Raw genomic sequence first — 7,857 nt, 5'->3', positions numbered from 1 at the left:
TAAGCTCACAGGCCTTGGCTCTGGAACCTTATCCAACTGCTTCCTTTTTTCTTCTTTTGCTGCTGCACAGATGAATGCAGTTCCCTTGGCCAATTTGGGTTCTTTTCACTCCTGGACATCTTGCTCAAATTCCTGTGTTAGCCCAGCCTTTGGAGTTGTGCCCCATCCAGGTCAGCAGTCTCCTCCTCAGAAAGAATCCCTGTTGTTAGGGCATGTGAGGTCCTCAGTACTAGCAGGTACTTCTCAGCATTTCCTCTCTCCAAAGGGACCCTCTAACCTACTATGTTAGCTGGGACCAGCTTTGTCTGTCCCTCACCTACATAGGGTCACCTATGCACACATAATACTTCTCAGAGTATTGAATTGTGCATTTTGGCCTAGTGATTTTCTTGGAATCCTGATTGTGGGATATTCAGACAACCCCCAAAGAAGTGAGTAGGCTTTGTGGATCCTAGAGAAGAACATCTTCCTGAAGGGTTTAACGCCTCCAAGATTTGTCTGGATCTGACTTTATCAGTCTTCAATGTGGAAAATTGTCTCTTTTCTGTAGCTATTCCTTCACTGCAGTGGACCACAATATATTTTCTTTCAGGCCCCTTGTCATTAGACAGGAAGTTATCTTAAACATATGCATAAAGAGGCATCATCCCCTCATAAAAATATTGTTAAATAACAACATCTTAATAGGACTTTACATAAGCCTTGAATGGCCAAAAATGTTATTACAAAATAAAAAGCTTTATTACAACAAGTTTTTTTTTATTTCACAATGATTAAAATATATCCCATAGGACAATAGTTTAAAATCTATTTATCATAACTTGGACATTAAGAGGTTATAACATCAACCAGCTTAATTAAATATTCTCAAAACTTAGAGATATGGTCAATGTACATAGGGCATTGCATTTCGCGAGATCACCCGCTTCCTGAGGACCTCTTGACTTTGAGTATTTTCAAGTACACATGCAACAAAGCTGTGAGAATGTATGGAAAAATTATAAATTTAATCAATCAAAAAAACACATTGAATGAAATAGGTAAATATTGATGATATACTGAAATAAAAGAAAAGGAAAAAAAATGTATTAATAAATGTACAGATATAATGCTAACCATCTAAAAAAATTCACCTCTGCTATAGAAAAAACATAAATTCCAAACCGCAAAGGACATCATGCCCATGGGGAGGAGAGTGCTCAACATTCAAGCTAGACTGAAAAAAGACAACAAAAAATAAAAAAAGAAGACCGTAGGAGGACCCCGAGCCTATGTGTCAGATGAGCTAAGGTCTGTGGGAAGGTTGATGCCAGAAACAGAATCCATCTTAACCAGTGACTTCTTTGAGGGTAGCACTACACGGGCATAAGTGGCCTTACTGCCTTACAGATTGACAAATACTGTGCTACATTTGAATACAAGGACCCTATCTGACACATTTTAGCTTGGATGTGACTGCTGTATTCAAATACAGCATGATATATCATGTGTGTTCCAGCTCTACCCTACTAGTTTTGTCAAAGATGAACTCATCAGGAGCACCTGATGATGTCATCTTTCATGAAACTAGTAGGGCAGAGCCAGAACACACGCCACTACATGATCCCATCATGGCCATCTTGGATTCTGGAACATGAGTTGTTTATATGATGTAAAGTGCCTTGCCTGGTTGTCATCTTTTTATTGTAAGTGCATTTACCACATTAAATTGGTGTTTTAATCGGGATTACACTAATGAGAGCATGTCTTTTTCTTTTTCATGATTCTATGTTGTACCTGAGTCCCTGGTGTTGTCAAGACTCTGATGCCATATTGTTTTGGGATTGTTAAAGTGGAACTGCACTGCATTTGAGCACCATGAACCAAAAATGCTATTTAGTATATTTTTAATATTTAAAACAATCTTATACATCCTTGTCTCCATCCTTAATTTTGATAAGAAATCTCTTTGAAAAACATCCTTCAGCATTACTGGCTGCGGCCATCTTGAGTAAGGACAGATAATTCATGTATCAGTTACTTCCTGGAATCTGTCTGCTCTTAGCTCAGGGTAAGAACTCTCCCTCCCCTCCTGGAGACTACTGGAGTGTATGACATAATTTGCCTAGGCATAGAAACTAGGAAGTATCTGGTGAAATGTAAAAAAAACAAGTAAATAGGATATACTTTCCTATCTATTTACTAATGTTAGCAGCATAAGGATTAAAAATAGTCAATATTGATTGAGAGAGTGAAGTTCTGCTTTTAGTAAGAACCTTTTCACACCTTGTCTCTGTGTGCCTCCATCTTGAGTACCTACCAACGGGCCCTGCCTACACATTGGTCCATTGTAGTCTTTGAAACAGGTCTTTGCTTCTTTTGTACAAATATAGGACTAGTATATTATAGTGTGTACCAGTGAACTCTGGACGTTTGAAGAAATTAGAGATTATTAAATTTAAGAGATTAAAACTTTGCATCCATTAAAGTGATATTAAAGGCTAAAGTTTTTTTCTTAACATAAAAATGAAGTTATACTTATCTGCTTTCTACAATAATATGTAGCGCTACCCCCATAGGAGCCACTGGTTAGAATGGATCCTCTGTTCCTTCCTATGACCTCCTCAAGAACTTTAGCCCCTCTGACACACTAGGTTGAATACACAAAGCATGTGATGTCACAGAAAATCATTAAAGGCAATACCTGATACCTGTGGCAAACTTGCTCATCCTTGTTGGAGTGGAATCCCCCTTTACACTCTCTTTTTCGTGTTCTGTCTGTGTATTTGAGGTCTTCCTGGAATCATTCCTCACATCCCCCCTGCATTCCTGTGAGGCAGACTTTATCTCCTGGCAGATGAGGTGGAACAACCTAAGATATTAGAAGTGGAGACACGCTGTCTACAAACGTGTCACTTTGGTCACCCAAAGCTATGTAAGCCCCACACCTTATCAAAGGGACCCGAGAACTGAACATTCCTCAGATCAACTGTATGGTTCATATCATGGGATATGAAGCTGGTAATTTAGTGTAGAGTTTCCCAATGACCACAACTCCCAAGTCAGAGCCCCCCCCCTCCCCTTTTGAGAGGGACCTTTAAGAGAGTTAAGTAAGTTAGTCTGACACACACACACAGAGATCTCCGAGGTAACATCGTAACAGAGGAGATCAAAGAACCTTTCTGCTCTGCATCTTGAATTTGCTAAAACCAGGCAAGGCAAGTAACTTACCCTGTATTTCCTCGCTATTCTATGTTTGCTGTGTCTTTATATACATATATATATATTTTTGTGATATCTCTTTGTAAATATGTATTTGCACCTGACGCTTTTAGTAATAAATCTTTCTTTCTGAAAGTGTTAAACTGTTTCTAAGCGCTTACTTGCAATTCACGAATCCCTGCCTTTGAAGAGACACTACGGCTTGTTATATCTCTGCTTTATAGATCAATATTTCAATCATTATAGTGTATATTTGATAACGGGAGTTTCCCAGTCTCCGACAAAAGTGGTGGTGGCAGTAGAGGGTTAGTTGCGTAACTAACCCGACCCAGTAACAAGCGCATTCAGGCTGCAGGCACCGATTATAGTCCATTAGCTGGGCAATCGCTGTGTAGGGTGCAGCTGGGTGTGGCCTTGTTACGTGCGTCACACTGCGGTTTTGGATCGGCCGGCCCTTCGGTCACGAGTTTGGTGAAAAGGTCTGGGGTCTGACGCCGTGGGCGTGACGTATTACTGTTAGTTGCGGCTGTGCGACTGTCGCCTGTTGGTGGCGGCGGCCGCTGGTCGTGACAATACCCAGTAGTGGTACTATATCAAGAAACAGGCACTAAACAAGTTAGTGAAGCCAAGTCTTAATGTTTTGTCACATAATATGGATAGTAATAAAAGAAAGCCTAAAAATTGTTTGGCAATTGTAAGGATGCAATTTTACAAAAAATCAGTAGCAATGTCATGTTTCACATGACTGTCATATGCCTTTAAGTGTTCTTTGTATTTTGTCTCTGCTCCTACCTTTTCTTTGGTTTAGTTCATGCTGTATAGATAGCTCCACCCGATGTTCATTGTTGTAAGATTCTCTCCGTTTATGGAATAAACGTCACAAGATCTACAAGGTGTCATCTGGATTGAGTCACTGCATGTTTATTCAAATAAGATTGGAGTTTTCGCTATCTCATCACAACTGTAAGTTACAGAGATTACACTTTCAATGCTTAGATTGGAGAGACAGAACAAGCAAGCACTAGGCATAAGCTGACACTTTGTGCCAGATCAACATAAACAGTAACAAGGTCACCAGAGGGCTGCAACGCAGAGTAATGTATCTTAAAAGTGCGTTCAAGAGATAATACTGCCTAGGTGCCTTACTGGTGACTGTGCTGAACCAGGCAGAGACAGAAAGTGCAGTTAAAATCACACCTTTAATGAAATAGCAAATTAAACATAGATGAGGAACGAAGTCAAAACAGAAACCAGGGATTGGATGTCAGAGCAGGTTATCAGACAAGCCAGAGTCAGGAAACCAGAAGTCAGCATAGTCAGGAGCCAAAAATCAGTAACAGGAATCTGAAGAAAAGTCAGCCAGACCAAGTTGTACACAGGCACACAGGCAGGAACACACTGATGATCATAGACCATGCAAGGGCAAGGAGGAAATGAGCTAAGCTGCTAAAATAGCATAAAGGGCTGTCTGTAGGCTGAACTAATGAGGCAGGTAATGGTATCCAGGTGAGTCACTGTGGAGACGAGTGGCTGGTAATTAACCGGGAGCTGAGCAGCTTCTGAGCACTGAAGGAAAAGAACTGCTCGTTAAGTAGCAGGAGCCCAGCCCTGACAGTACCCCCTCCTAAATGACCCCTCCCCCTCGGGGGGCACCATGCTTGAGGTAAAAACGTAAATGGAAAGCAGATACGTAAATGGAGGGCAGGAGCATGTATGTCCGAGGATAAAACCCAAGAGAGTTCCTTTGGGCCGTAATCCCTTCAGTGAACTAGATATTGTATGCATCCACGAAACCTACGGGAGTCAATAATAGATTGTATCTCATATTCCTCATGGTTGTCAACCTGAACCAGGTGAGGTTGTGGTACCAGGGTGGTATAGCAGTTACACACCAAAGGTTTTAATAAAGAAACATGGAATACTTTGGAGATAAGCATGTTGGAAGGAAGATCTAATGCATATGCTACTGGATTAACTCTGCGGGGTATGTGGAAAGGGCCAAGATAACAAGGCTCTAGTTTCAGTGAGGGAACACAAAACTGGAGGTTGTGGGAAGTCAGCCAGACCCTCTCCCCAACTTGGTAGGAGGGTGCAGGTAGGCACCGGCGGTCAGCATGGAGTTTGTACCTCTCTGGAGCATTGCAAGGATTCTTGGATCTGCACTCAAGTAGAACCGTGTTCTCAAAGATGTTCCTCTAATGCAGGAATTCCCTGCGGAACAAATGTATCAGGCAACATGGATGGCTGGAACCCATAGTTTGCCATAAATGGACATAATCGGGATGCGGCATTGATGGCGTTACTGTGAGCGAACTCCACCCAAGGTAACAGGTCCAGCCAGTTGTTATGATGGTCTGAAATATAGCAACATAGGAACTGTTCCAAAACTTGGTTGGCCTGTTCTGTGGCTCCATTGGACTGTGGGTGATATGCCAAGGAGAAGGAAAGCTGAATTCCCAACTGTGCACAAAAGACTCACCAAAACCTGGACAAAAACTGGCTACCCCTGTTCGAGATGATAACTTTAGGTAACCCATGTAACCGAAAGACCTCCGAGTGAATATTGATGCCAATTCTATGGCCATAGGCAACTTCTTTAGCAGCATGCAATGTGACATTTTTGAAAACCAATCAACCACCATAAGAACAACTTTATTGCCCTGAGAGTTAGGTAAATCCACAATAAAATCAGTAGACAAGTGGGTTCAAGGCCTCTCTGCACTAGGTATGGGTCGTAGAAGGCCTACTGGAAAATGTCAGGGTGTTTTATTCTGAGCACACAAGGGACAAGCAGCTACAAAGGCAGTTACATCAGTGCAGAGACTAGGCCACCAAAATTGTTGAGACATAGACCATGTGAGTTCATTTTTCCCTGAGTCTCCTGCTGCTTTGGAAGAACGGTAGGTCTGGAGCAAAGTAGTGTGGAGATTCTTGGGGACAAAGCAGTGGTCATGAGGTTTTCCAGGAGGAAAATGGATCTGAAAAGCCAGAATTCTCTAACCAAAAGGTAAAGTGAGATTAGTGCAAATAGTGGCCAAAATGCGGTCAGGAGGTGTCAGGGATCTCGGGCTGGATCGCGGCACGCGAGTCTGCGCATGCGCGGTATGCCGAGGTGCATTAGCGTGCGGGCACTAGGACCTGGGCACCCGCGACGGCAATGGCACCCGCGCATGCGCACTTGCGATCGCGGATGCGTGCCTGGCACTAATAGGAGCGCAGGGCGCCCTATTTGAACAAACTCTGACGGTGCTTAGTTGCTGTATGGTCTTTCCTGTTCTTCTCCTGCTCTGACCCCTGGCTTGCCTGACTATTCTACTGCCTACTCCTGCACCTCTGATCTCCTGTTGCCGAACTTGGACCGTGACCCGTTTATTCTTCTGCCTGCCGTTTGTACCGACCTGCCTGCTGTTACCGACCTGGCCTGTCTGACCTCGCTTACTCTGCCTCCTCACATCAGACTCTCACCTGCTACGTACCACCGACAGGTGTCTCTACCACAGCTGGTTGCACCTAGGGGTCGTGACCTGGTCTCGGCTTGCTCCAAGTCAGTCCACCATCAGGGGCCCTGGTGAACAAGCAGGTCGGAACTTAGATTCCACGCCCTGGGGAATTCTGGTCTGTGGAGCACTAGAGGCTACCGCCGGTCAGTCCTTAACAGGAGGTATCACAGGAGTAGGAACAGACTCCATTTTGGAAGAGGGGGAAAACTCCCATGATAATGCATCAGCCCTTGTATTCTTCGAACCAGGTAAGATTAAGACTATGTAGTTGAAGCTTGACAGAAAAAGGGTCCACCAAGCCCTTCTAAGAGATAATCGTTTAGCCTCAGACAAGAATGTGAGATTCTTATGGTCAGTCAAAATGATGACTGGCACAGTAGTACCCTCAAGGTGATGCCTCCATTCTTTAAGAGCTAAAATGATGGCTAATAATTCTCTGTCTCCAATTTTGTAATTGCATTCTGCTGGAGACAATTTTTTAGGATGCATAGGGTCCACAGGGGTAGGGTGCTGATACAGGAGAACGCCTACTCCAGTCTCAGATGCATAAACCTCAAGAATGAAGAGTAACGTAGGATCAGGATGTGCCAGCACTGGGGCTGCAGAAAAAGTGGCCTTAAGGGATTCAAAGGCTTTAATGGAATCCGGAGACCAATTCTCTGGGTTGCCCTCCTTTCTGGTCATATCAGTGAGGGGTTTGACCAGAGAAGAGAAAGTAAGAATACATTTCCGATAATAATTGGTGAATCCAAGAAAACGTTGTAGAGGATGTAGACCTATGGGTCGAGGCCACTGTAAGACTGCAGACAATTTTTCTGGGTCCATCAAAAACCCAGCAGCAGATATGGCATAACCCAAAAATTTAACCTGTTCACCATGAAACTCACACTTTTACAACTTGCAATAGAGGTTGTTCTCTCTCAACCTATGTAGCACACAGCAGACATCTGTGTGGTGGTACTCCTAGGGATTTTGAATATATGAGAATATCATTGAGGTAGATCACCACACATTTCTGCAGCATATCTCAGAGGACATCCTTAATAAATTCCTGGAAAACTGCAGGTTGAAGATCAGTTCTGCAGTCAAAAGGCTGAAAATACCGGCTAGACCTTTGTCAAAGATATCAGAGAATTCCCAGTACTCCTCTGGCAAA

The sequence above is a fragment of the Staurois parvus genome, unplaced genomic scaffold (assembly GCF_062004578.1).
Source record: "Staurois parvus isolate SC_StPar_1 unplaced genomic scaffold, SC_StPar_1.0 ptg002140l, whole genome shotgun sequence".
Classification (NCBI taxonomy): Eukaryota; Metazoa; Chordata; class Amphibia; order Anura; family Ranidae; genus Staurois; species Staurois parvus.
Note: the sequence above shows the minus strand (reverse complement) of the source record.